Source organism: Marmota flaviventris, chromosome 14, assembly GCF_047511675.1.
Source record: "Marmota flaviventris isolate mMarFla1 chromosome 14, mMarFla1.hap1, whole genome shotgun sequence".
In the NCBI taxonomy this organism is placed as follows: Eukaryota; Metazoa; Chordata; class Mammalia; order Rodentia; family Sciuridae; genus Marmota; species Marmota flaviventris.
Window position 1 is genome coordinate 95,214,043 of NC_092511.1, and position 27,757 is coordinate 95,241,799.

The 27,757-nt window shown below is 43.7% G+C and overlaps 1 long non-coding RNA gene across 1 annotated transcript; it reads right to left on the reverse strand.

The window, feature by feature from the left end:
• Positions 1 to 23,716: 23,716 nt before the first annotated feature.
• LOC139701840 (uncharacterized) lies at positions 23,717 to 26,599 on the reverse strand. Its single transcript, XR_011704445.1, has 3 exons — positions 25,776 to 26,599; positions 24,114 to 24,161; positions 23,717 to 24,037 (listed from the first exon to the last, which is right to left on the reverse strand). It is a non-coding gene; the product is annotated as an uncharacterized lncRNA (long non-coding RNA).
• Positions 26,600 to 27,757: the final 1,158 nt, after the last annotated feature.

The window sequence follows — 27,757 nt, forward strand, 5'->3', positions numbered from 1 at the left end:
TTGTCCAAACTCATCTCACCCAGCTCTTAAGATCTCTGTGTTTGGGTTTATGTGAATTACCCTCCAATTAAAAAAGAAAGATATTAGGCAGAGAATGGGCAGATCTACATAGGCGTCCAGGATGCCCTGGGGAGCTGAGGAATGGCACCTCCCTCCTTTTGAAGCTCAACTTGAGGAGACAGTTCTGATGATCTCAATTAGGAACACAGGCAGGAAGGGAGAAGGGGCTCCAGGGAGGGCAGGTGACCAAGCAGCGGGTGTTTGCACCGCCGATCCCAGCACGCCCCAGACTCCGAGGGGAGGAGGAGAGGCTGGTTTGGGGACTGGCTCCTACTTTTGATCTCTGAGCACAAGAATAAAAAGAGGCCGCGTGGGCTGGGTGAGCTGACGCTGGGGTACACTGTATCTGGGTCTCCTGGAGATGGCAGCCTTCCCACTTTCCCTTAGAACAGGCCCTGGGATGGGCCTGGCCCCACAGACAAAGCTCCTGGTGCCTCTGGTCTGCAGTGTGGCCTGTGAGTGGGCACCATGCAGATGACTTGGGTGGGAGGAGGTGGGAGAGGGACATGCTCTTCAGACTCAAGCTGGTGAAATGGCTTTTGTGTGGATTCCTGCAAATGGAATCCTTATCCCTGCAGACACCGTCTAGAGCAGCACTGGTTACCAACCTGTCCGAATCCCGTGAGACAGAACACGCTCATAATGCAACTGGGTACATGAAGCAAATTACTTACAGAGAGGCAGCAGGGGCCACCAGATGCCTAGGATTCATTGTGCTCCAATTCCCCAAGGCTCCGCAAGCCGCCCAGTGTGGTGCAGTCTTGTCTGCCTGTGCCCCACTTTTACACCACAGCTGAGGGTCCCTGCTCGGACTCTACCTTGGGCTTATACCCAGGGCAACAGGGTGTGCAGGGCCAAAGCTCTGAACGACCTCCGGTTGCTATGGGGCCTGGCACAGAACTCGAGCTGTTCCATCCCTCCCTCCTTCCCAGGATATTGTTTCCCAGCTTATCCTAATTATTCTTGAGATCTACAAGTGAAAAGGGGGAAAACTGGGTCAGGCCAAGTTCACCAGGGGAATTAAACTGCACACTCCTCTTTGAACAGCATGGACTTCCCTCCCTCTTACCCCTGAGTTTTCTCTCCCTAAGCCCCACTCTTGGGCAAGGGAATCTTTGAGCACAAAATCCCCTGGAGGTGTCGATACTGCTTGAGAAGGGTGGGTGCATACGGAGGGGGTGATCCACAGAACAGTCCGACTGGGCCTGGGTCTTGGAGAGTCCTGGGTGGCTCCACCCGTGGTCCCCTTGGGAGGAAATTCCTCACCCTGATGTGTTCGGCCAGGGGTTATGGGACTGTGGGCAAGTCCGTTTGAGCAGGAGGATCTGGGGAAAGTGTCTCATCTGAAAAGACCTGGGAATGGTGGAGTGACCTGGGGGAAAAACACCCCAGGCAGAGGGAACAACACCAAGGGAGGGAGCCACTGGGGACCAGAACTTGATGGGAAAATGCAGCCTGGGGGTGAAGCGGGGAGGGCAGGGCCTCAGGGCCTCAAGGCCAGGAATGTAGCTGGGCATGACGGAAAGCCACTGGAGGTTCTGCACCAAGAACTGATCAGAGCCAGGGAGTTGCGTTTGTTTGCTTTGTGTCTCACTTTTGGGCACTGCTAATTGAACTCAGGACTTTGTGTGTGCTGGGCAAAGGCTCTACCACTGAGCCCCAGAGCTGAGGGTTTCTGGGACATGTTCTGCCTGCTTTCAGGAGGTGACCACAGAGGACCACCCCTGCCTTACTCTGCCTGCTGCTAGTTGTTCTCCAAAAGCAACAGAGCTTGGGGACACCAGTCTGTCACTAAAGCTGCAGGCCCAGAGTGGACCAGCCAGAGAGATGCCAGCATCTGCCCCTCCAAGCTCTAACCTAAGGCCTGACCAGACTCCTAGGACAGGAGATAGAACTCAGGCCCTTCCTGAACATGCCTCCCAGGTGGGACGAGGACACTGTCCAGAGTTTCCATCACTGCCTTACAGATGCTTACATTAAGCTGAAGGCAGTTTCTGGGCACCTGTCTTCTGTCCAGTCTAGTGACTTGAATGCAATGCGCCCCCTGAACAGGAGGCCTAACTGTGAGGTGGCCCCCCACGAGGTAGAGCAGAAACCAGCCCCGAGGACCAGAGTACCCCTGGAGAAGCAGGAGGTGCCCGAGTGAGCTGGCACGTGCTGGGACTGGTGTGAGGCCAGGCTGCTGTGAGCTCTGAAGCTTCTGCCCGCTGACCACCCAGGTCCACAGAGGAAGAGATGACAGAGCCATCACTCCCAGCACGGCTCACTGAGAAAACAAAGGAACTGATCACTGTTCACCTTCTGGAGTTTAGCATGAGCCCCAAACAAGACACTCATTAAGGACCCACTTGATTCTTCATTCCTAAAAAAACTGGCAGGACCTGGCGCTGGAGGGCCACGGCTGACTGCACCATGAATGGACAAAGTTTGTCTTTTCAGTCAGCCTCTCCACCTGGGGCCAGGTAAGTTCCTGCCGCCCGACGCCCCCTCTTTCCTGTTAGTGCCCTTAGGATAAACACCAACAGAAGCAGCTCTGTTGCCTCCAGGTGGCAGAAACTACAGAAGCCACTTTCTTTAGTGGCTCTCCAATAAATTTTGGAAAATTTTGCCTTTTCCCACTTTTTTCCCTAGAGACCATTTAGAATCAGAAAATCAGATTCTATTTAGAAATTAAAACTAACTCCAAAAAGGAAAAATAAATGATTTCCCAAAAGAATAAATATATGCCAGGCTTAATGTAGCCAGTCATGCGATATAGAAACAATGTTGCAAAATCACCCTTTCTATAAACTATGCAATCTGCTCATTTTTATTCTAATGAATGAATCTTACATTTTAAGGGCTCACTAACATTTTTTAGAATGAATGGAGAATTCTTGAGGCGTCAGAAATTTTTTTTCTTAACATTTATTTTTTTAGAAGTAGTCGGACACAATACCTTTATTTTATTTATTTATTTTTATGTGGTGCTGAAGATCGAACCCAGGGCCTTGCGCATGCTAGACGTGCACTCTACCACTGAGCCACAATCCCAGCCCGAGGCATCAGAAATTTAATGCTGGTGATTACTGTCCAAAGTATGATTACTGTTAAGTGATCAAAGTCCAACACTGAAAAAAAAAGGCAGTGAACACACACTCTTTCCATGAAATTATTTCTGTACTCCATACCATTTATTAAGCACTGATTACTTATTAAGTAACCCAAGTCTTTAAAAAAAAATAACCAGGGCTGTATAAATTGTTAGAAAGTGGCTTCAGATGGGAATGATCTTTGCCCCCAAGCAGCAATAGGATCCTGGCCCTACGGACAAGCAACTTGGGACTATACGATGTCAAAGAATGATCAAGTCCAGCAGCTCCTGGACCTGCCTAATAGTTAGCTGGGTTTAATAAAAACAGTTCACAAAGCATCTCTCACCTGGAGTTTGTCTCTATTTTCTCAAGCCATCCAGAAGCAATTCATTTCATAAGCACACTCATCCAGAAATTTTAGTTGCAAAAAAGAAAAATCAGCAAAATGACTAATGATATTTTATTGAATATATCAATATTCAATATATTGAATATATTTTATTGAATTATAATAAAAACAGAAAGATACTGCTATCCTATCCAGTTGACTACTCTTTTTCTTTTTTAGTTTGAAAGGCACACTCTTTAATAAAATTTACCCCACTCCCCCTTTAGGTTATGATTTTTAAGGTTACGATATACCCAATATTTTTAAGGTTCAGATATAACCAAATATTGGTTTTCCCCAAGAAACTACACAAATGCTACACTTGTGTGCAGCATGGACTACCTGGTTCTCCTTGCCTCTCTGGCTGATATGGATGCCCCTTTAGTGGGAATAGGAGATGAACTGTTTTTATTGGGTAAACATTTTGATCACTGTTTGAAATCATGGGGCCAGAGATGGATGTTTCATAGTGAAACACAGAAAGATTGCAGATCTCAAGTCTTTCAGCACAGAGGAATCTTTATCATTTTGAATGAAAGTGAAAATTATTCTCTCACCAAAAGCCAGGAAGTGTTATGAGGCTCCTTGTAAGATCATAACCCAGAGCAGACAAGAAAGGTGGAAATCAGGCAAGTGGCTGAGTGCTCACAGCAGAGAGGACAAAGCCACTCACCCAATGGACAGAGAGTTGCCACCTGCCAACGGGCCTGCAGGGCACCACCAGGGCAGTCCTTCTCCCTGGAGTTCCTGCTCTAGAAATAGAGACTGTTTCAAAAATTCACTGAAGATTATATTTCAATCCTCCTATTGAGCATTTCAGTCAGAGAGGCTGACAGCTCTCTCTGAAATGGGTGTCCAAAGTCCTGATGGAGATTGGGGGGGCAGGTATTCTATAATGGAAAGATTGAAAAGTAAGGGATTACAACAGTGAGGGAAGAGAGGCAAAGCAAGCTGTATTTACTCCAACCTGGCTGAAATTTTAAGATGTCTAGTGAGGAGGGATGGAAAGTTAGTACCCAAACTAAGCCTCATTTGCAGAAAGTGTATGTTTTTATATATTACATATATCCCAAATGTGCAGTGAATTAAACTGTACACAGTCTCTTTTGGTAGTATGGATACAATTATTTGGTTATTTAATAATCTCTTTCTCTCTTTCTCTCCTACCCCCTTCTCTCTGTCTCCCTCTTTTCTTTTGTGGTGCTAGAGATCAAACTTAGGACCCTCATGCATGCTAGCTAGGCAAGCACTCTACCCCTGAGCAAAACTCTGAGCCCCTGATGTCTCTCTAACACATTTAAGCACATCTAAATAACACTTCCTAGTATCTTGAATGACATATTGGTCTCACTGGACCCAAAATGGCTACTCTAGTCAAATGTCAGGTGCCCAGAGAGAAAACATCAGATGTATAAATCTTTAAAATTTTGTGTTTTAGGCAGTATGTGCCCTATCTGCACCAGAGATGTCCCTAAAATACATAAGCTACATATGCAACTTTAAATCTTCTAGTAAAAACATTTTTAAAAGAAACAGGTAAAATTAATTTTAATATTTTTTATTTGACCTAGAATATCAAAGTATTATTGTTTCAATAAGCAATCCATAATAAGACAATTGACACATTTTACATTTTTTCATGGCTTTTGAAATCTAGTGTGTATTTTTTACTTAAGGCACATCTCAATTTAGACTCAATGTATTTCAAAGGATCCAAGAGAAACAGTGTCAGGGACTAGTGGCTACAAATCAGCCTGCCCAGGTAAGTTATGTGCAGTTATAAACACATGCCTGTGGTGTGTGAACACAGCCAGCCGCTGAACACAGCAGAGAGAAGAGGAAAGCTCTGATCTAAATGTGCTGGTCAGCCCACTGTTACTGGTTTTATTGTTTGTTCTAAGCAAATGAAGAATTGCTCCAAAGGGAGAAAGCCTGAAATTCTGACCATATTTTTCTGGTAATGTTTTTGCACTACTATGATCCAAAGATGTTATTTGAAAGTCCTGTAAAGCTGAGGGTATAGTTCAGTGGTACAGAGCTTGCCTAGCATGTATGAGACCCTGGGTTCAATCCCAGCACCACCAAGGGGGGGGGGGGGGGAAGGCAAAGAAATAAATAAAAGCCCCATAAATTTCTGTGCTTCATAAAAGCTTGACAGAGAAAGTAGGCAATTTCTCAAAAGTAAGGAGCCTAGATAATGAAAGTCTGAGAACATTGATAGAAATAACTATGAAAAGCAATTTAATCAGATCTCATAGTGCTTATTAAATCAAGAAGCAGGAGGCCTTCTGTCACATTTCTGTCCTCGGATACCAAAAGAAATACCATCTGGAATAAGCCTGGTCACACACCATTACATCCAAGGAGGGGCACTTCTTCAGAGGACAAGAGAAGAAATGCTCCCTGTGAGTGTTCTCTGACTCCCACTGAGCCCAGCAGCTGCTCTAAGAAAACCACACACTAAAAATACACCTAAGCCCACCTCCTGGGGCCTGTGTAGCAAAGGAGTGTGAGGAAGAGGAGACTGTAGAAAGGAAATCACAATGGAGAGGAAGAAGAGGAGATTCCAGCTCCTCTAGAAAAAACAGGGCCAACCCTGGCCCATTAATTCAATGTGCCACCACTTACTTCTGTGGCCGCCCCAGCAAACTCCTGGTTCCATAGACTCCAGGACCATTCTATAATTAGCTCAGCAAGAAAAGATCCTCCACACCAGGACTCCTAGAATATCCAGTTAAAATTACTATTGTTTGGGGCTAAGGGTGCAGCTCAGTGGCAGAGTGCTTGCCTAGCATGCATGATCCGGAAACACAGATTTTCTTAAAAAGTACCATTGTTCAAAATTCTTCCTTCTGGGTACTGTAGGAAACACTGTTTCCTTTCTTCCTTATCTTATTCACAGAGGGTACACTTAATACCATAAACATTAAAGATTCTTTAAAAGAGAAACAGAAAATTGTGAATGGTCCAAAAATGAAAAACATCATACAATCTGGTGATGAGATTTCTTCTAACATTAAGAAAACAAAATGCTCCTTTTTGGGGGTTCATTAACTCTCTTCTGCTGGGTTTTCATGGTCCACATACACGAATATATAATTTACGAGATGGACCACTTACTCCTGCTCTCAAAAATGTTGATTTCTTTATTCTGTCTCTGACCCACGTGAAAAGCAAAGGTGTGGGTTTATTTTAGGAGGTGGTCAGGGCTGTAGGGAGGTTTATAGACTGCAGAACTGCAGCCCCTAGAGATCCACATTCCAAAAAAGATTGACTTCACTTTTCGCAGTAATTAAAAGAGAAATGGAAAGAGGAATATGGATGGTCTCAAAAGAGCAGACACTGAAGAATAGATTTGGGAGGCTTGATGTGAATTCCCCACAATTCAATTACTGGATGGAGACTCAGGCCAGGATATATTGTTATTGTACCCTAGGGGAGGTCAGTCACATTTCAGGGTCTCAGCTCCTGTTTTGTCACGAATATAATGTAGATAAAGACTGGATTCCACCTGTTTGCAGCTGCTGTAAGCTAATTTTCCAGGATAGCATCAAATAATTGCCAAAGATGATTAAATTCAATGTCCCCATGATATTTTAAGTTATGTCTTTGGGGAGAGAGTCCGAGCCTAATATTTAATACCAAAGATATGATTAAACCCTGAAAAGTAAATAAATAAATCATGCCTGGGAAGAAAGAGCAAAAATATTCAGTGGCAGCTATTACATCTTCAGACAACAGTAATGACCTGAATGCTTAGAAAAATTAGATTATGCAGAATTTCTAAGTATTCTATCAAATTACTTTTCTCCATGTAAATTACTCAATGTTCAGATATCTTAAAATTCTGTTGCACTTCAGTGTATATTAACTGCTGAATGGGATGAAATAGAAGGGCTGGGCATGCTGGATTGTGCCTCTCCTGATGTCACTGGCTGTCACCCACCCCCAGGTCTAGATTTAGGATGGGCAGAGCAGCCAGAGGCCATCCAGTTTGCTTGCACAGGAACAGCTGTAAAGTAGAAGCACCTAGAACTGGAATCCAGCCCCAGCCTTGTTCTAGCTGTGCATTTTTATTTTATTTATTTATTGGTACTGGGGATTGAACCCAGGGGCACTTTACCACTGAGCTACATCCCCATCTCTTTATTTTTTATTTGGAGACAGGGTCTCACATAGAACCTCACTAAGTTGCTGAGGCTGGCCTTGAATTTGCAATTCTCCTGCCTCAGCCTTCAGAGTCACTGGGATTACCAGCATGTGCCACTGGGCCCAGCTGTGCTGGGTGTTTTGAGACAGGATTTTGGTTTTGGTTTTGAGCCCTCCAAGCTTGGGCTTCTTTGCAATATGGAGGCTGCCCGGGTAGGGAACCTAAGAGCAGAGTGTGTGATGTGCAGAGGCTGGGACATGCAGGTGTCCCATTGACTCATAAGGCATTGACTCATAAGGGTTTCCACTCACTTGGGGAAAAAACTCCCCGGGGCCCTAAAACGGACATGGAGCTGTGGTGCACTGAAAAACCACCAGCTGTCATCCCTGAACCCAGCTAGGGACAAGGACTGTGGCAGGACCTGAGGGGAGTGTTGAGACAGGGTGGCCCTGGGCCAGTGTGGCCGCACAGGGCGGGGGTGGGGATCGCGCTAGGCCCAGGAGCAGGCTCCTAGTCACCTCCTGCTCTACTCCAGCCTGTCCCAGCTCCTCAGAGCCTGGCTGTCTAGACACCACCGCGGGAGCCCAGAAAAACAGCCAGCGCCTGGGAGGACACGCGGGCGGGTGGCAGTGCTTTGTCTCTCCAATTTGTTCAAGTGTGTGCAGCCTTAGAGCGGGTTGCATTTTGAATAGTAAAAAGCTACACATGCTTGTTGTAAAATTTTCGCCTAACTATATACCAAATAAAGAAAAGGTGGGAAAAAATCACCCATAATGTCATCACCAAAAACAAAAACCAGTTTGGATTTTGTTTTCATAAAAATGTATACACGTGCTCTGTACAGAGCTAGCAGGGACCTTTCCCAGAACTGTGCTCACCTTGGGAATCCCCTAACCCCCATGGCAAGAGGATGCAGGTGAAGCCAGAATTAGACAGGCAGTCAGTATGGATAGGTAAATCGAGTCAGGTCGGATCCAGGAGGCCAATTTTGAGTGAATCGGGCAAGTTGGAGACTGTCCCCTGAAGGATTGAGATGTTAATTCCTTCAGAGCCCTTCCTCCACCTTTATCAAGAACCTCCCCCTGCTCCATCCTGTTGCCAAGGTAACCTGACCCAGGAATTGCCCCTCCCTACAGGAAGCTATAAGGTTGTTAATTAAGGTGTCCTGGGCTGCTCCATCCTGCCCTGCCCTTCCCCCTCCAGCCCACCTGTTTCCCCCCTTTAGGCCGTCCCACCAAGCAGCATTTTCTAGGCCTACTCAGGCATGCAGGAGGGAGAGTGATAAGGAGAAGGGGGCAGAACACAGGAAGCCTAGGACATATAAAAAGGGCAGTGTTGAGAGCCACAGCTGAAGGGGCCCCACCAAACTTCCAGCTGCCAGCTGATGATTGGCTCCCAGCGGCCCCAGCAAACTTCCAGCTGCCAGCTGATTGGCTCCTCTGCCGTGATGCTCATTGGGCTGTTTCCCCGCCCTTTCAGACCACGGAGCTGCTCATTGGGGGACTTTTTTTGGCTCCACCCACACGACCCAGCCAATCGGCCTCAAGAGCAGGAGGAGTGGGGGTTGAGAGGCTGGTGGGAAGCCGGTGGTGGCAGTTGGGCTCTGAGGGAATTCCTGAAGAGCTCCTGTGGTGTGGGGTGTGTTCTAAATAAAGTTCCTTTCTGCTTGACAAGTGGCTCCTGAATTGTGCCCAGCCAGACTGCGGCAGGGCAGAACACATCACTTCTGGGGATACCAGGATACCAGCTATGGCCCCCTTCTCCCTCGTGGGACAAGTCTGTGTTACCCCTTCTTAAATAAGCCCTGCTTTATAGGCTTGCCTGGGTGTGCTTCTCTGATGTTCAAACTTCCATATGTGGGGAAGCAGTGTCGCTGGGGAGGACGATGCTAAGAAAATTCCATGGGAAAGGGCACTGGGATGCAATGTTTGCCCATGACTCGTGAGGCCCTGGGTTCTATCCTCGCTTCACAAAAACCACCACCTGCCAATAATAAATAAACAAATCTCGGGGTGCCAGGATCCTCCCTGTCACACCTGGCCTGCCCCACAGCCTCTGACTCACTTCCCCTAGGTGCCACTCGCTGCTCACATATGACCATCCAGCTCCAAACTTTGATTTTGTTATGTAAAAGCCCTTTCTCCCTAGGGTGGCTGTCCTCCTGGCTTAGCACTCTTGGAAATTGTTTACCAGGAACACTGAGAAATATGTGGATTTAAGGTTCAAAAGATAATATTCCTATTGGGTATGAAACACACTGCTTAGTAACCCTGGTCAGTTTCAACAGGATGGGTCCTGGACCCCTGTGGATACCAAATCCCAGGAAACTTGGGTCCCGTATATAAATTGGTGTTTGCGTAGGACCTGTGCACATCCTCCTGTACGCTTTACATCACTTCTAGATGACTAATACGATGAAAGTGCTAGTCGATGGTAGCTAGATTGTATTGTTAGGGAATAATGACAGGGAAAACAATATGTACACACGTTCAGTATAGACACAATTTTTCCCCAGAATTCAGAACCCTCAGGTAGCACGGCCCACTGCAGGTAACACAGGATGAGGAATGGGAAAGAACTGTTCAATGAACCCTTCTGTGATATGAAATTTTATTTTAGTAAAACAAGTCAGATAAAGATAATTCTGTAAACATTGCTTTTAACTGAACTTGATGATTTACCTTACTAAGTTTATTTTTAAATTTCTGTTCTAATTAAATAATAATGAGAAATTAGTACCATGGGTTTTCTCTGCCTAATCATTTTCTTGGGGATAAAATAATTCTGGTTTTTTTTTTTTTTTTTTTTAGTTCTATAAAGATTCTCTAGGATTTTCTAGGATTAAACACCACTTTTTTTTAAGAGAGAGAGAGAATTTTTTTTTCTTTTCTTTTTTTTTTTTTTTTTTTGTAGATGGACACAACACAATGCCTTTATTTTTATGTGATGCTGAGAATCAAACCCAGGTCCTGCGCGCCAGGCAAGCACTCTAGTGCTGAGCCACAATCCCAGCCCAGGATTAAACACCACTTTTGATTTCTCCCTCCTGATTTCTCCTTCCACTGAGGAGACGACCAGCACATGGGACCTACTGGGAACACCCCTGCAGTCTCCAGATCGGCCTTGCCTCTCCCCCACTGCTGCCCTACACTGACCAGGCGTCCACCACCCTGAACTTCATGACGATAACCAGGTGACCAGCACCAGGCTGCCTTCTCCAGACATTGCCATGACCCCAGTCACCTCTCTTTACAGTTCACTAAACTCACAGTGGCTTACGCCAGCCACTCATATAATGTAAGCCACCACTCATATAACTATAGAATGAGTTCCAACTTCTTCAGCATGCTGTTCCAGTCTCCTGACAGTCTCACAAATGGATCAAGGACATACCCATTTTCTTCTTCTGATGTCTGTCTTCCCATGACTAGCTTCAGCTGGCATTTAAATAACTGTGCTTGACATTGCTTATAAAATATGTTCATGTCATAGAGTCATCTTCTCTATTATAAAGACCTCTTATGCAAACATGGGATTCTATTGTAATTCAGAGGTAATCTGTAGCAAAGTTTACACTTGTATTAACTGTTGTTTAAAAAAGGAGTTGGCCAAGCAAGTGAACAATGTAAATAGAATTTCAAGAAACTGCTCAATCGCTTAAGTGAATAAATTTTATAAAGTAATTCAGAAATCAAAATTTACATGCAAATGACTCACTAATTGTAAGTTAATCTTGATTATTCATGAATTCAGGAAGACTCCTGCATTACCCCCTCTGGTTAGACAACCTATTTCCAGGCCTCCTACAGAGCCTTGTGGGCAAAACTTTCCCTTATTTTCCTTTGTAGTGGCAATCTTTAGCCATGGTGACTGTTATCCTTTGTACAGATTAATAAAAGAGACCCCTCTGGGTGGAGAATGCCCCTTGGATGAGACTGACCAGTTGAATATGGACCACATTCCAGGGCCCACTTAATCCCCTGGCCAGGAGCCCTTGTGAAGTGGACAATGGCCTCACTGTCACTAGCCCTGGTTGAGTTGAAGGGCTTCATGAATGTTGGTGGAGTTGTGATAAAATGATGTTTCTTGAATTCCTTTAGTCGGCAATATTTACCTGTTTATCGACCAAAGAACTGAGGCATTTATTATGAGCTGTTACTGATTTTGTGTGTGTGTCTCTGGCACTTGCATTAAAAACTACTTTTCAAGTATTTGAATATTGTGCACAAGCAATAAAGCACTTTGTACACAGATGATAAAGTAGAAGTTTATTTTTATAGTTCACTAAACTCACAGTAGAATGTGATTAGATGGAAGTTTCACCGTCAATGAGTTCTAAAAGCAAAGTACACGTGTTGACTAGAACAATGGTTGTCAGGATTTCCGTGTATGGTGGAATGAACAGTAGGGCAACTTCCTTCCTAGGCCATCCAGAAAAAATAAATTATTTTGAAAATCTGCTTGAGGTCATTGGAGAGCTAACAACATAAGCAAGAATGTCCAGGAGAATGCCAAAATCCAGAGCATGGCCAACCCCTAACACTGCTCCTGCCCAGTAGTCGCTGGCTGAGATGAAAAGAATGGCCAAAGGCTGGTGGTGTTTTTGACAAGCTCATGGAATTGGGGATTCACTAGGGGCCAAGTACCTTCCAAGGGTAGGCCAGGTGAGTTTGGGATTGGACCTAGAGATAAGGAGAGCCAAGAATAAACCAGCTTTCACACAGAGTTTAATACTTCATGTGCTTTTCATGGTTCGTAACAACTCAGTCCCTGATGCTGGATCAAGGGGACCTCGTACTAGCACCCTCAAGAGCTTAACAAAAAAACCTCTTAAAGCTTCAAATTATTTCTGCAAAATAAGTCCAAATATAGTGTTCCGCATAAAATAAAAACTGAACCAGGCACATGAAGAGACACAAGATCAAAACTAAGAGTCGACAAAAATAATAAACAACAAAATTACAACCACCAAGGCTCTGCATACTGGAATATTAAAGCAAGACTTTAAAATAAATAAGAAATAGAGTCTCTGGGAGGGAAAACAACTGAACTTAGGTTAACAGAAATAACTTAGATATAAAACTGAAACTTTACAAATGAGTTTAACAAAAGGAGACACGACTGAAGAAAAAATTAGTGAAGTAGAAGATACATTAGAAAAAAATTATCAAGAAAAATACATTCATTGTACTGTCATGTGCAACTAATTGAAACCAAAAAAAAAAGAAAAAGAAAAATACATGAGGATAGAGAAGAAGATATGAAGCAAACAAGTCAGGAAAGATAGTAAAAGAGATGAAAGATGGGGGGAAGAAGAAGAAAAAGAGAGGGCAAACGAAAGTGTGCCAAACCCAGTATCTGAAGAGATAATGGCTGAGAATTTGTTAAAATTGATCAAAGATGTCAATTAACATATGCAAGAAGCCTAGCAAACCTGAAACCGGAGAAATACAAATACATACATAATAATAAAACCACAGTAATCAAAGTGAGTTACAACATGGACTGAATTCAATTACTTACAATCAGATTTCCCAATAGGCATCATGATAACCCAAATACAAAAATATTATATCTTCAGTATTCTGGAAAAAAGTAACTGCCTTCCCAGAGGACTATATTCAGAATAGGTTAAAAAAATAATAACTTACTTAATGAATAAGACTTAAACTTGATACCAAAACTAGGCAAAGGCATTATACAAAAATGTAAAATAAGCAGCCCATTTTCTCTCATGAATGTTTATATGGTAACCTTACACAAACTGTAGTCAAATCGAATCTAGTTATATGTAAAAATATGTCATAAGCAATTTTCATTTTTCCCACAATGCAAGATTTGTCTCACATTAGAAAAACAATCGTTGTAATTCACCACATTAACAGAATAAATGAGAACAAATAATCTAAATAGCTCAATACATGCAGAAAGGCATGTGATCGAATGGTTCCATTAATGAAGTTTAAAAAAAAAAAATCTTAGCAATCTAGACATAGAAAGTTTTATTCAAATAAAGGGTAACTACAAGAGGTTCTGTAATGAACATCATACTTAAAATTGAATTGTAGAATGTTTCCATTTGAAATAGGAACCAGGACAAAGATACCATCAATCCGTGCTTCTATTCAAAGGTTGTTTGAGAGCTTTTAACCATTGCAATAAAGCAAACAAAGAGGAAGGGAGGGAGGGAGAAAGGGAAGAGGCTGGGAAAGGGAAGGGAGAGCTATTATCATCTGTGAATGCTGTAATCATGTAAGTACAAAGTGAAAATGCATGTACACATAAACTGTTGGAATTAATCACTGGGTTTAGCAAGATTTCTGGGTATTAAGAAGTCAATATTGAAAAAATCAATTGTTTTTCTATAGGCCAGTAAATTACAAAAAAAAATGAAACTTGAGGTAAAAAGTATGAGATATAATAGCAAAATTCTTAGATATAATAGCATCAAGAATCGCTAGGAATAAATCTAGCAGGAAATGTGCAAGATCCAGACAGAGAGAGAAGTCATTAGTGAGGGAATTAAAAAGACTTAAATAAAAAACAGGCCCCATGTCTATAGATTGGAAAACTCATAATATAAAGTGTTGCTTCTCCTCAAGTTGATTTAGATTCAATGCAATCCAACCAAAACGAAAAGTCCAACAGAGTTTGAGCATGTGGACTTTCAAAAAACTGATTCTAGGAGTTTATATAAAAGTACCAGTAGTGAAGAGTCAAAAGACTTTTTAAAAAATAAAAACAGAGCGGAAGAGTTTATTGTATTGGATATCAAGACTTATGATGAAGACAGCGTGATATTAGTTCAAGGATAGAAAAATAAAACCAATGGAACAGAATGAGATCCCCAATACACACCAGGCATATATGGACAGCTGACTTATGACAAAGATGTAGAACAAGGGGGGAAAGAGCAATCTTTTCCATAAATCGCACTGTGACAATTAGATATCCATATGGGGAAAATGAAACTTGACCTCTGCCTCATGCCATATACAAAAATTGATTCCAGGTGTATTATGGATCTAGCTGTGAAGCAAAAAAAAATAACAAAGGCTTTAGAAGATAGTATAGAAAAACAATTTCATGTTTGGGGGACCAGAATACAAAAAGCACAAACTTAAAGAAAGATTGACAAATTAGACCCCATTAAAATTATGAATTCCAGTTTGTTACAGGACACCCCTGGGAGCATGCAAAGTCAGATGGCAAGAGAAGGTATTTGTTAAAGTTATTACTACACAGAGCTCAAATGCAGAAGATATTTTCAAATGCTTACAAATAAGAAAAAGATAAATATACCAACCGAAAACAAAGAAAGAGAAAAGATAGGAATAGGCACTAAACCAAAAAGGAAATCCAAACTGCTAACAAACATGAAAAGATGCTCAGTGCATTAAAGTTCTCCAGAGAAACAGAACCAATATGATGTGTGTATTTTGAGAAGAGATTATTCTAAAGAATTGACTCACAGGACTGTGAGGGCTGACAAGCCTAAAATCTGCAAGAAGGCAGGCTGGAGACCTCAGAGAGACTTAATCTTTCAAACTGAGTCCAAAGGGCATCTAGAGATTTATTCCTTCTTCTGGGCAATCTTTGCTTTTAAGGCCTTCAACTGATTGGATGTGGCCCACCACATAATGGAAAGTAATCTATTTTTCTCTAAGCCAGTTAATTTAAATGTTGATCACACCAAAAAAGACCAACTCACAACAATATCTAGAACCTGTGTTTGACCACAAAACTGGATACCAGAGCCTAGCCAATTTGACATATAAAATTAACCCTCACAATTCAACCTCCCTGATAATGGAAAATGTCATACAAGAGGTTCATTCAAGTTGTCATATGCATCAACAGTTCAGTCCATTTTTTGAGCTGCATGATATGTATATACTGCATTGTACATAATCATTCACCTGTTGAAGAGTATCTTGCTTTAGCTGCTACAGTTTTTGCTACTACAGATAAAGCTATTCATGTCTAGGTATTTCTGTGAATGTCAATCATTTTTCTGGGATAAATGCCCAGGATTGCAATTGTTAGGTCATATGGTTGTTGCACATTTAGTTTTGTAAGAAAACACCAAAATGTTTTGCAGAGTGGCTGTGTTATTTCACATTCCCACTGGCAATGTATGAGTGGTTCAGCTTCTCCAAAATCCTCACCAGCATTTCATGTTATCACCATTTTTACTTTAGACTCTGATAGATGTACAGTGATATCTCCTATTTAATATGCATTTCCACAATGGCCAATGATATTGAATATCTTTTCATGTATTTGTCTTCTATCTGTGTATCTTACTCAGTAAAACATCTCCTTGTTTTTATTTTTCGATTGGATTGCTTATTTATTGATTCTTGAGTTTTGTTTTGATACTGGGGATTGAACCCAGGGGCACTTAACTATGGAGCCACATCCCCAGCTCCTTTATTTTTTATTTTGAGACAGGGTCTCACTAAGTTTCTGAGGCTGACTTTGAACTTGCAATCCTCCTGCCTCAGCCTCCCAAGTCACTGGGATTATAGGTGTGTGCCACTGCATCTGGCCTGACCCTTGAGTTTTAAAGGTTCCTTAGTGTACATGCCAGTCTGTTGTCAGATATATGGTTTATAAGTATTTTCTCAGTCTGTTGCGTGCCTTTGGGTCCTCCGTGCAAGGTCTTTTACAGGGGATAAAATCTTAATTTTGATGAGGTTCAATTCATAAACCCTTCCTTTACGTTTAAGTCTGTGATCCATTTTAGTTTTGCATAAGGTTTGAGACTTAGGTCAAGATTTATCTTTGCCTAACGATGTCCAATTTCTCCAGAACCATTCATCAGAAACAACTTTCCTTCCTGTTTTGAGTTTCTTTCGCACTTATGATAAAAATCAGTTGAACACATTTGTGTGGGTCTACTCTTCTGCATTTATCTCTCTGTCCCTACCATACTCCCTTGATTACTGTAACTATATCATAAAACAGGCTGACTCCTTTCACTTTATTCTTCTTTCTCAAGATTGTTTTAGCTGCTATGAGACCTGAGCCTTTCCATATGAATTTTGGGTGAAGCTCATCTAAGTTTATAAAAATGACTTCCAGTGTTTTCATAGGAGATGTTCTTAACTTGTTAATCAGCTTGGGAGAATTCATATCCTTTGGATGTTGCATCATCCAATCCATGAACATGGTATATCTCTACATTTATTTAGATAGTCGTGGATTTCTTTCATCAGGATTTCAGAATTCAGTCATGTGGGGTACACATTCTTCCCAGATGTGACCTGAGTTTTACTGTCTCCTATTGGGTTATTTTTAAAAATGCACTTTACTTGTCTCCACCTCCTTTTTTTTTCTTGCAGTGGGAAGGGCTTCTTGGGGTGAGTGCATTTGGGCATGTATTCCTTAACAGAGGTAGTCTAATCTCTGTTGGCCAGTCGGGGCCCTTCCCTTACGTCCTGTTTGTCAAGGGGCTGTTTAGGTGCATGGACTTGAATCTGACAGGTTTCGCAGGATGTTGTGTTATTGTGTGAATTAACTCCTAATAACCATTTTGATTTATTTTCCCTCCAACTGCTTTTATTTTACACCCATGGTCAATTTACATTTAAGGCCAAATACTATATTTGACTTTCTATTTCTCACAAATGTATCATTAATCTCTAGCTTTTTCAATATTTTTCTTTGTTTTTTTGTTTTTGTTTTTGTTTTTTTTTAGTTTTCAGATTGTAGTTAAGATGCTAAGAAGTTAAATGTGATTTATTTGTGTTGATTACTGTGTTGGTCAGTCTTTCGTTGCTGTGACCAGCATAAGTAACAAGAACAAGTGAAAGAAGGAAAAGCTCACTGGGGACACATGGTCTCAGAGGTTCAGTCCATGGTTGGCTGACCCCATTGTCCAGGGTCTGAGGTGAAGTGGCCCATCACTGTGGAAGGGCATGATGGAAGAAATCATGTCAGCTCATGTCAGCCAGGAAGCAGAGAGAAAGGGCCAGGGACGGGTACATTCCAAGGCCATGCCCCCTGGTGACCCACTTCCTCCAGCTATGCCCACCTACCTACAGTTACCACCCAGTGGTCCATTCAAATTAATCCATTCACGAGGGTACGGTTCTCACAGTCCAATCTGTTCACCTCTGAACCCTGCTACACGTAGCCTAACACGTGGCACATTTGGGAGACATTTTTAGATCCAAACCATGGGACAATCCCACCTGGGTTTGTTCTACCTGGAACTTGGAAGAGTAGGTCCCAGTTGGGGGACCCACACCACTGGGTCTGGGAGTTCCAGCACCTGTCAGCTGCTCTAAGATGGAGGGTACAGCTGGGGTTGATGGCCAGTCTATTCCGCTCACTGTTGATTTGCTGGGGTAGGGTGGGTATTTCCCAAAAGACTTCCTTCTGCCATCAGGCCATGCTTTCTCCACACTTTGAGCAGAGAAATAAATTTTTCTTAGCGCTTCCTTGTCCGTGCCTGATGCTGGCTGCTGTGGGAAGGCTTCTGCAGGATCCCATCAAGGTCAAGGGAATAATGAACTCGGGGGACTCACCCACATGGTATCCCTCAGGTCCTGAGGTCCCTGGGCTGGCTTCCTATTTCTACCTCTCACAGTCTTCCTATGCCTGTGTCTTGTGTTCTGCCCGGGGGAATTTTTAGTCGTAAGAAGAAGGGCCTGGGAGGAACAGGGCTCTCCATGTTGGTGAACCGCAGTCAAACGTATGTTTTCATGCTTTTCCCTTTAGGTCGGTTGTAGTTCGCTCTTTAAAAGAGTGAAGGCCAGAATGGAGATGGCCATCCCACTTGACAAGGTTGAGGAGTCCGGTCTCAGTGCTGTTCATAACAAAACTATGTTTCCTACCAGCAGCAAACGCATACCGAACCAAGCTGGCCCTTCTAGAGAACCCATTCTAAAGAAATTCCTCAGCCAGCAACTCCTCACAAGCCCCCGCCCCCCAGCTCTCTACCACTGGGGGGGTTCGGCTGGCAGCCCCTGCCAATGACAAGACCTCCTTAACCCATGTCCTGCCCCAATCTCTTCTTTCTTTTAGCTGCTCTCCACTTTTCTGTAAAATCTTTTCATATCCTTTTCATGCTCTTCCCTCTTGCCTGGGCTTTGGGGTAATCAGCTGCCATTACTGTTTATTGAACTATTTCCAGGGGATTCTGTACAGAGCAAAGGTTTAACTGAAGCCTCAGCTGTTTTGGAGGAAGTCTCTTCTGCTGCCCAAGACAGCCCAGGAATGAGCTCAGGTAACCATCTCCAGCACTTCATGCCCTTGATTGGCCCACAAATAGATAGTCCACGTTTCTTGCTTCCCTAGGCCCCTGCTCACTGGACTCCAGCCTCTTCCTCCTCTGGGCACAGCACTGGGGTCCCCCACCTGCATCTGCCCTCACGGGTACATCCACATGAGAGGCAGCTGGTCAGTGCCCACCCCATCCCAATGCTTCTGTTTGGCAGGAGAGTCTCAGAAATTGAAATACTCAAAGTCTCAGCTCACATAAATGAGCTAGGCTAAGTTCAAAGTTAAAATGGACAGGTCACACCCTACAGCCTGAAGCAGTTGGATTCTTTCATCCTAGGGAAACTATCACCCCTCAAGGAATGTCCGGCTGATGAATGACTAAATATGGGAGGTCACCATTCGTTCCAGGAGCGGTCACACTGAGGCTTGAGGAAATATATTTCCCGTGGCCAATGTCACAGGCTCAGCTTCCAAGAGCTCAGAGGGATTTACATTTCATCTGTCCATGCTGTGGGTCAAACATGATGCCTCTTTTTCTGGATCCAGGGATAATTCTCCCTGGTCACCTCTGGAGCCATTGTTAGCTCCTAATGGCCCGTGTGGAGCTCCCCTTTAAGTCCATGAAAGCATCAAGCTCTATGGAAGAATTAGGTGATTGCTCATTAACAGTTGCACCTGCAACTCGAGGGAAATTCATTTTCCATCCTGACCTGTGAGTTCCAATCAATGTTAGCTTCAGTCAAATACGGGATGAGTCGCAACTGGAGTTTCACTGAAGCTTCCTGCCTGAGCCAGAGGTGAGGAGTGGCCCAAGTGTGACAGCCCAGAAGACAGGTTCCGTTTGCCAAGATCCCTGGTCTCAGCTGGAGGAGACACTGCATAGGGGAGGGCAGCCTCATTAATGGAGTAGGATGGAGAACGAAACATACCTTTATGGTGTGACAGTCAGGCCATCTATGGAAGCCTAGGGTCCATGCAATTGATTGTAACGCAAATAACAGTTTTACGAGACTGCCGACAATGCAGCTTCTGTCTGCAGACAGGCACTTGAAGGAACCAGGGTGAGGTGTCTGCGTTCTGATTCTTTCTTCTGTCCTCTTTCACCTTCCTGCAGAAGGAAGGGGGGTGGTCAGAAAAAGAGCTCACTCCGGAAAATGCCTTGAAATAGAATCAACAAGATTGATGGGCAGGCAGACAGGTAATAACTTTGAAAGTGAAAGAAATCGCCAAAGATCTATGGCATTTTTAGCCAAATAGGGGGAAGCACTCAAAACAGATCGGTGGTAATTACACCCAGAGGAAGTCCCTAATGATCCTGAAAACAAAGCTCTGAAGAGAGAGAAAGAAGATAAATTCAAAGTATTGTTTACGTAACCTTAGGGGCTTGAACACCAAGAACTTACGGTGCCTATAACTGGTGAGAAAATGAGATGGAGAGCGTTTGAGCGTTAAGAAATAAGAGTTTTTGGCAGAAGGTCAAAGAGAGTGAACGGATGTGTGTGTGGGGGGGGGGGGACGGACAAGGGAGGAAGACGGGGGTGGGCACAGCTTTTATGTTAAAAGAAATTTAGCAAAAATAAAAGCTTGACTGCTGAAGGAAATAGGTAGAGGGAGGAGGGCCATGCTAAGTGGGGACCAGGAAGCGCTGCCTTATCCCACTAGTAGGCCCCAGACAAAGCTGCACAGCCCTCTGGGTCCCCAAGGGCCTGCAGCCCTGGCACTAAGTCAAGAGCACTGAGCACTCTTTCAACCACCTGGTACCACTGGACTGAGCTGGATGGGAGTCGTCTGCTGTGGAAATGTCAGGAGAACGTGGTAGCAGCCTGGTGACTGTGCCTCTCCCTCCGTTCCAACTGAGCGCCCGACTGCACCAGAATCAAGGGAGGGAAACTGCCCTGTGTATTCAGAGTTCAGTCAAGTGCAGAGGAAGGAAGCACCGGGGCTTCTATGGTCTGAAAGTGTGTCCCCCAAAATTCATATGTTAAAACTTAATCCCCCGTACTGCAGCCGTGGGGTCTTCAGCAAGCGATTAGTTTCTGAGGGCTTTGCGCTCATGAGTGGGACCAGTGCCCTTTTAAAGGGCTTGAGGGAGCCTGTTCCCCAACCTCCTTATGCTTCTTTTGTCATGTGAGGGCAGTGTTCCCCCCTCCTGCCACGTGAGAACGCAGAGCAAGAAGGTGTCGTCTGCAAGGAACTGGTCCTCCTCTGATGCTGAATCTGTGACACCTTGATCTTGGATTTCCATCCTGCAGAATGGTGAGAAATAAGTGTTTGTTGTTTATAAATTACCCAGTCTAAAGTGTTTGGTTATAGCAGCAGGAATAGATGAAGACAGGGTCCTGCCCTTTCCGTAATTGAGCAATCCCAATAATTATTAAGATTTGAACATCTTCACAAAGAACCTTTTCATACGTTAGTTCTCTGGGGCTCACAATGACACAGTAAGACAAAAGGTGTTACTGATGATGGTAGATATTCATGTGTATTAATATGCATTTTAGTGTATGTACTAGTCATTAGTATATATAGTAATTATTATTAAATTATTTTACAAAGGGGGAATTAAAAACTTGGGAAGGGTTTAAAAACTGTCAAGAGGCAGAAGTAGCATAAGAAATTGGCTGTATATTGCTGCGTGTGGTGGGCACACCTGTAATTCCAGTGGCTCAGGAGGCTGAGGCAGGAGAATCACAGGTTCAAAGCCAGCCTCAGTAGTTTAGTGAGGCACCAAGCAACTCAGTGTGACCCAGTCTCTAAATAAAATACAAAAAGAGCTGGGGATGTGGCTCGGTGGTTGAGTGCCCTGAGTTCAATCACCAGTACCAAAAGAAAAGTAAAGAAATTGGCCATATAAACAAAAGTGGCCCATGAATTTGTAGGCAGAGGGGACCCCAGACTGGTCCTATGTGCTCACGGAAAATGCAACTCAGGTGGACTTTCTCCTGCTCAACAGCCTGCCTGGCTGACCCTGAAAGGAACCAGTGCCTACTTCTCCTTCTCAGGAAGATTCTCCTCATTAGAAAATGGAGCTATTTCATTTAATAAGTACTAATACTTATGACATATTCTGTGCAAGGTGCATATATGATATATGTTATCACATTTGACAGGTTTTGAGACACCTCTTTATTTAAAAACAACTCTTCCAATAATATTTTTATCTTTATTTTTTTAATATTTAATTTTTAGCTGTAGTTGGACACAATATCTTTATTTTACTTATTTATTTTTATGTGATGCTGAGGATCCAACCCGGGACCTCACACATGCTAGGCAAGCGCTCAACCGCTGAGCCACAATCCTAGCCCCAATAATATTTTTAAATCAACTTTATTTATGTGACATTTACTTAAAACAGAAATTTAAGGAATTTTAAGTAGTATACTATAATTGGATTAAAGTTTAAGTCCTTGTGTTAGTTTTCTGTTACTATAATAAGATACCTGAAATAAACAAACTTAAAAATAGAAAAGGTTCATCTTTGTCACAGTTTTGGAGATTTTAGTCTATGGTCAATTGACCCAGTGGCTTTGGGCCTGTGATGAGGCAGAACGTCATGGTGGGGAGCACATGGTGGAGCATAGTTGCTCACCTCATAAAAAAAGCTGAAAGCAAAAGAGAAAGGAAGGGATTAGGGTCCCAATATCCCCTTCAAGGGCAAACCCCCAAGGACCTTACTTCCTTCCACTTGGTCCCACCTCCTAAAAGTTTTACTACCTCTCAACAGATCCATGGGACTAAGGCCCATGGGACTAAGAACAGGCTGGTGGTGGATGTAAGGGGTCCCCAGTGCCTGCAGTCTTGGGGCTGGAGGAAGGATGGGACAGCAAAGGACTTAGTATTGATTCTAAGGACAAAAGGGTTCAGGCATCCTATTTATGAACAGAAATCACAAAAATCTTACCTTAAACCTTTATTTATTTATTTTTATTTTTTTAAGAGACAGGGAGAAGGAGAAAGAGAGAGGTGAGACCTAAAGAAAAAAAAATCCATCACTGCTAAAGGCGTGAGCATCACGTTCATATATGTATTCTCTGTTGACCCTCACCACCACCCTGAGACCCCTGTGGGAAACCAGAGTGAAGTTAGGAGAGATGACCTCGAAGGTCTATCTGAACACTTATGTCCAGGGTCAAAGATTCTGTGCCTATGTATGGGTGGGGGAGTACAGAGCGCCAGCCAAAAGTGACTCACTGCGTAGGAGGGAGAGCAAAGGCGGTAGGGGAGGGGCACACCCTCTGGGTGCCCACTGGACAGCCTGTTCTTCCTCCAGCAGAGCTAAGTGCCAGGCTGCATCGTGGCTCAGCACTGATTGTGTGCATCCCATCACCATAATGCTCAGGTATCCATCGTGATCTGTCAATCAAAATCCAACATTCTTTTTTTTTTTGCACTAAGGGTTGAACTTGGGTGGCGGAGGTTACCACAGAGCTCTACCCCAGTCCTTTTTATTTTTATTTTGAGGTAGAATCTTGCTAAGTTGCCGATGGCCTTGCTGAGTTGACCAGGGGGCCTGGAACTTGCTACCCTCCTGCCTCAGCCTCCAGAATCACTGGGATTATGGGGTGTGCCAGCACACCCAGCTCCAACGATAATTTTTTTAAAATTACCAGCCCTTCATTACCTCTGCAGGATGCATATTTTAACTGGCAGATCCCAGTCCTCCCTTTGAGGAGGGATCTGTGAGTGGAAGTTCTGGAAGAGACAGAGGCCAGCACAGGCAAGGATGTGGGGTCTGGGGGAGAATGCAGAGGAGGTGAGCCAGCACTGCAGTGGGGACAGACTCACCTGCCTGTCCTGTCCTGCAGCCAGGGCCTCATCAACACAAGACCTTGTCCTTGTCCCCAGTCCTACTCCCAAGTACTCAGAGAAGTACCAACACTCACACAGCACTGTTTCATCCCAGTACTTTATGCCCAATGACCCTGTAAGGTGTATCACCACTTATGGTTAGGAAACCAAAAGCCCCAGGCCACACAACCAGAAGGTGGCCCTCCAGGCATGGAGTCCCTATTTCTTGATTTCAGGCTGCATGGGCTTCCTTGGTTTCATGCTGCCTTCAAGGAGGAATACTACTTTTGTCTTCAAGATCCAATCTGTCCTTGTGGCTTCCACAGCTCTTGTCCTGAAGACCTGCAGAGGGACGGGATATCTGAACTCTGGCAAGGTCAGGAGTACCCTTCAAGGTCTCCAATGTGGGCTAGCTTACCCCATATGCAGACATCATGTCTTTAAAACGTTCTTGATGTCTAATACCCTGCAGTGATGAAAGAAATGACAATGCAGTAACAAACTGGAACGTTATAGAGCCATTTACACTGACAGATACTCACACATAGCAAACAACTCAAAAGCAATATTAAGTGAAAATATTGTAACTCTGCAGAGCAGGCATACAGATAACATGGATGTAGGACAGAAATATGTGATTTGATCTGAGAGAGATATGGATCTAAATTTTTGGAATTCAATTGCTTTCAATGATTTTTTTTAAGTATTTAGCAACTCTGAATTAGCAACCACTGAAAATCATGAGAACCATTGAAAATCGGATAGAAGTGCCTTTTTAGAGGTCCATTTGACGTTCTTCTCCAACAGGGGTGCCGAGCCTTAAGCATGTGAGGAGCATAGTTTGGGGTGCTCCCTACTTGAACACGTTCCTATGGCATGTGTCATATACTAAGAGCGACCCATGGATCCCACGGAGCTGAAAGTTCCTGACTCGAGTGATTGCCCTGCTGTCCCCCTGCTTCAGAGGGAGAGACCAAGGAGACCTGAGAACACCAGATGTGCTCCTCTGAAAGCAAAGAATGCCCACCGAAAAAGAGACACACAAGGTCCCCAGCTTACAATGGCTTGACTCACGATTTTTGGTCTCTACAACAGTGGGAAAGAAATATGCATTCAGTAGAAACTGTACTTTAAATTCGGAGCCTTTCCCGAGCTGGCAATATGCAGTCTGATCTCCTCTGGTGAAGCCAGGCAGTATCACAGGCTGCAGCTCCAGAATTACAAAGGGAAACGACTGACACTCCACAGGATGTGCAGTCGGCGAGGAGCAGTTGATGCCATTTCTACTTAGGATATTTTCAACCTTCGATTGGTTTATTAGGACATGACCCATAGGTCAAGGGACATCTCCTTGTGCTAAATCCTGTCTATCTCCTTGTACTAAATCCTTCTGAGCTACTTTTCTAGGTTTGTATGGACATGAGTTCACTCACCTTCCTTTCTGGCAGTGTCTATGGACCTCCCAGAGAGGGTAGGCATGTGGCCTATGGCTAGAACCTGATCCTTAGGAACAATTATACCAGGACAAGGACAGCAGTCGGGACTGTCTCAGACAAGCTGAAACTTGTGGTCCCCCATCTCTGTGGAAAACTAGAAAACTGGGAAGGAGCCATGAGTCCATCAGAACCCCAGCACAAAACTCTAATCTACCATCTTCCATTTTTTATAGCATACCTTTTACAAAACATATTTTAAGCTCCCTAAAATATATGCCCTAATTTATAAATTATAATCGAATTAGTCCGCTAACATATTATATACATTATAAATCACAAAAGTAGATGTTTAAGATACAAAAAATAGAAATTCCACTTCTGAATAGACACACGAACGAATTGAAAACAGAGACTCAAACACATACTTACTTCTATGCCATTGATTATAGCAGCATTATTTGCAAAGTTAGACACAACCTGGAGGGTCCATCAAGAGATGAATGGCTGCACCAAATGAGGTATGTTCATACAAGGTCATATTATTCAAAAAAGAAGGAAATCCTGACAGGCTACAATACGAATGAACCTTGAAAACTCAAAATGAGCCAATCATTTAAGAACAAATATTGTGTGAATCTACTTACATGAACTCTCTACAACAGTCTAATCCAGAGAGAAGAATGGTAGACAGAGATTGGCAGGGACTGGAAAGATGGAGGAACATGGAGTCGTTGCTTATGGGGTGTGGAGGTTCCCTTGGGGTGATGAAATTTTTTGGAAATAGCGGAGATGGTTGCACAACATGGTGACTCTGGTTAATGCCAATGAATTGTTCACTTGAAAGTGGTTAAAACGGCAAATTGCATGCCACATGTACATGTTTTGCCACAATGAAAGACTACTTGAAATAATCAGGAAGAAAGAAATAAAAGAACAAAAATTGTTAAATATCTTGACAAAAAGAATGAATCTAAGTTGAAGTTCTAGCGTTTTCTTCCCATCCCCCCTGGCTGTGTCCCCCCAGAAGACAGGCCTGCAGTCCTGACCAGGTGGGTTGAGCTTCCAGCTTCTCACAGACCTAGGCTGATACTATTGTTTGTAAGACATTGTTTATAAACTTCCCCAAATTTATCTTTTCATTGAATAAGAATATAAACAAAGTTCTTGTACATTCATGATAATATCTGCCTTATCTCCTTAAAGCCAACACCACCGTCTAACCCAGAAATAAAAGCAGGGGTCACAAAATATGGGCACATTACCTTGAAGGGCAGATGAGAACCATCAGGTAGAAACTAAGAGTTGTAAAAGTTGCTCCCACTGACCTCAGCCAGAAAGTGACAGTGGTGGCTGACAGCCGAAAACTATTTCACATCTCCGTTCAGTGATTTTTTTTTCTTTCATTATTTTGCATATAACAGTTTTCTACAATAAGCCTGTATTACAGTTATAAATAGAGAAAGAGAAAATTTTAAAACCTACTTGCTTTCTCCGTTTTTATTCGTTTGTTCTTTTGCCAGTATTGTTTGGGGTGGGCCGTTGCAGGGGACAGCAGTGCTTTAAGCCCTCGAGTCACCATTGTTACTTCACAAGAGCCCAGAAGCTAGGTCCATCAGGAAAGTCCTGAGCCATCACCGGATAAATCGTTATGTCTCTTCTGCTTAGTAAAGTGCAGGAGTGATCTGTACATGTCAAAAAGATTTTCATCAAAGTCAGAAATTTGGAGGCTGGGCTGTGACTCAGTGATTGCCTTGCATGCACAGGGCCCAGGCTTCAAGGTCAGCACTGGGCAACAAGAAAAAGAAAAAACAAAGAAATTTAAAAAAAAAAAAATTACACTGCAAAAAGGAACCTCCCACAATTTGCAAAATTCACCCTTGTGAACACCCCGTTCCCCAGGGACCCTTGATGATGCTGGGAATGCGTGTGAGTGTAACACCATTGTTCTGCCTGGAGAAGGGCAAAGGACAGAGAGATGGCACCGCCTGCCCCCTGGGGTGGAGGCTGGCTGAGGCCTCTCTGCAACCTGGCATTGGTGCTCCAGGCACAAGCCCTAACCGCTGACCTCTGCCTCCTCTGTGAGGCTGGCTCCTTCCCCTCAGCCTCGCTCCACTGACCCTGGATCAGGCCACCGGGCTGAGGGGTGACCCAGGGCCCCATGGACACGGTGCCCCAGCACAGCCCTATGGTGCTGACTCTAACACAGCAAACAGGCTGAGGCTCACAGCTCTGGAGCGTGTTTTCCAGAAAGCTTTCAGGTTGTGTAAACCTCTGTGCGAGCCAGGGAGCTTGTGTAAGAGCCACATGCCGGGGTCGACGGTACGACCTCCTCTCCTGCTTGGCTCCAGGAGAGCACTTCTCAATCTCTGGCGGAAGGTAAAAATCGTGCCCTTACAAAGTCTCTTCTCATTAGGAAGGAAAGAGAAGTCCCTAAATTTGTTCCGATTTCCAAACACCCCTTGTCTGTTTCTGCCTCTCCTGTCCCATGGACCTCAGGTGGTGCCTGGCAGTGAGTTCAAGGCTCTGGTTACATGCCCTGTCGCTCTGGGTAACCAGTGATGGACAGGAGGCTGCTTGAGAGGCCAGTTATCCTCACCTCTGCTCTTTCTACTTGTCTTTAACACCT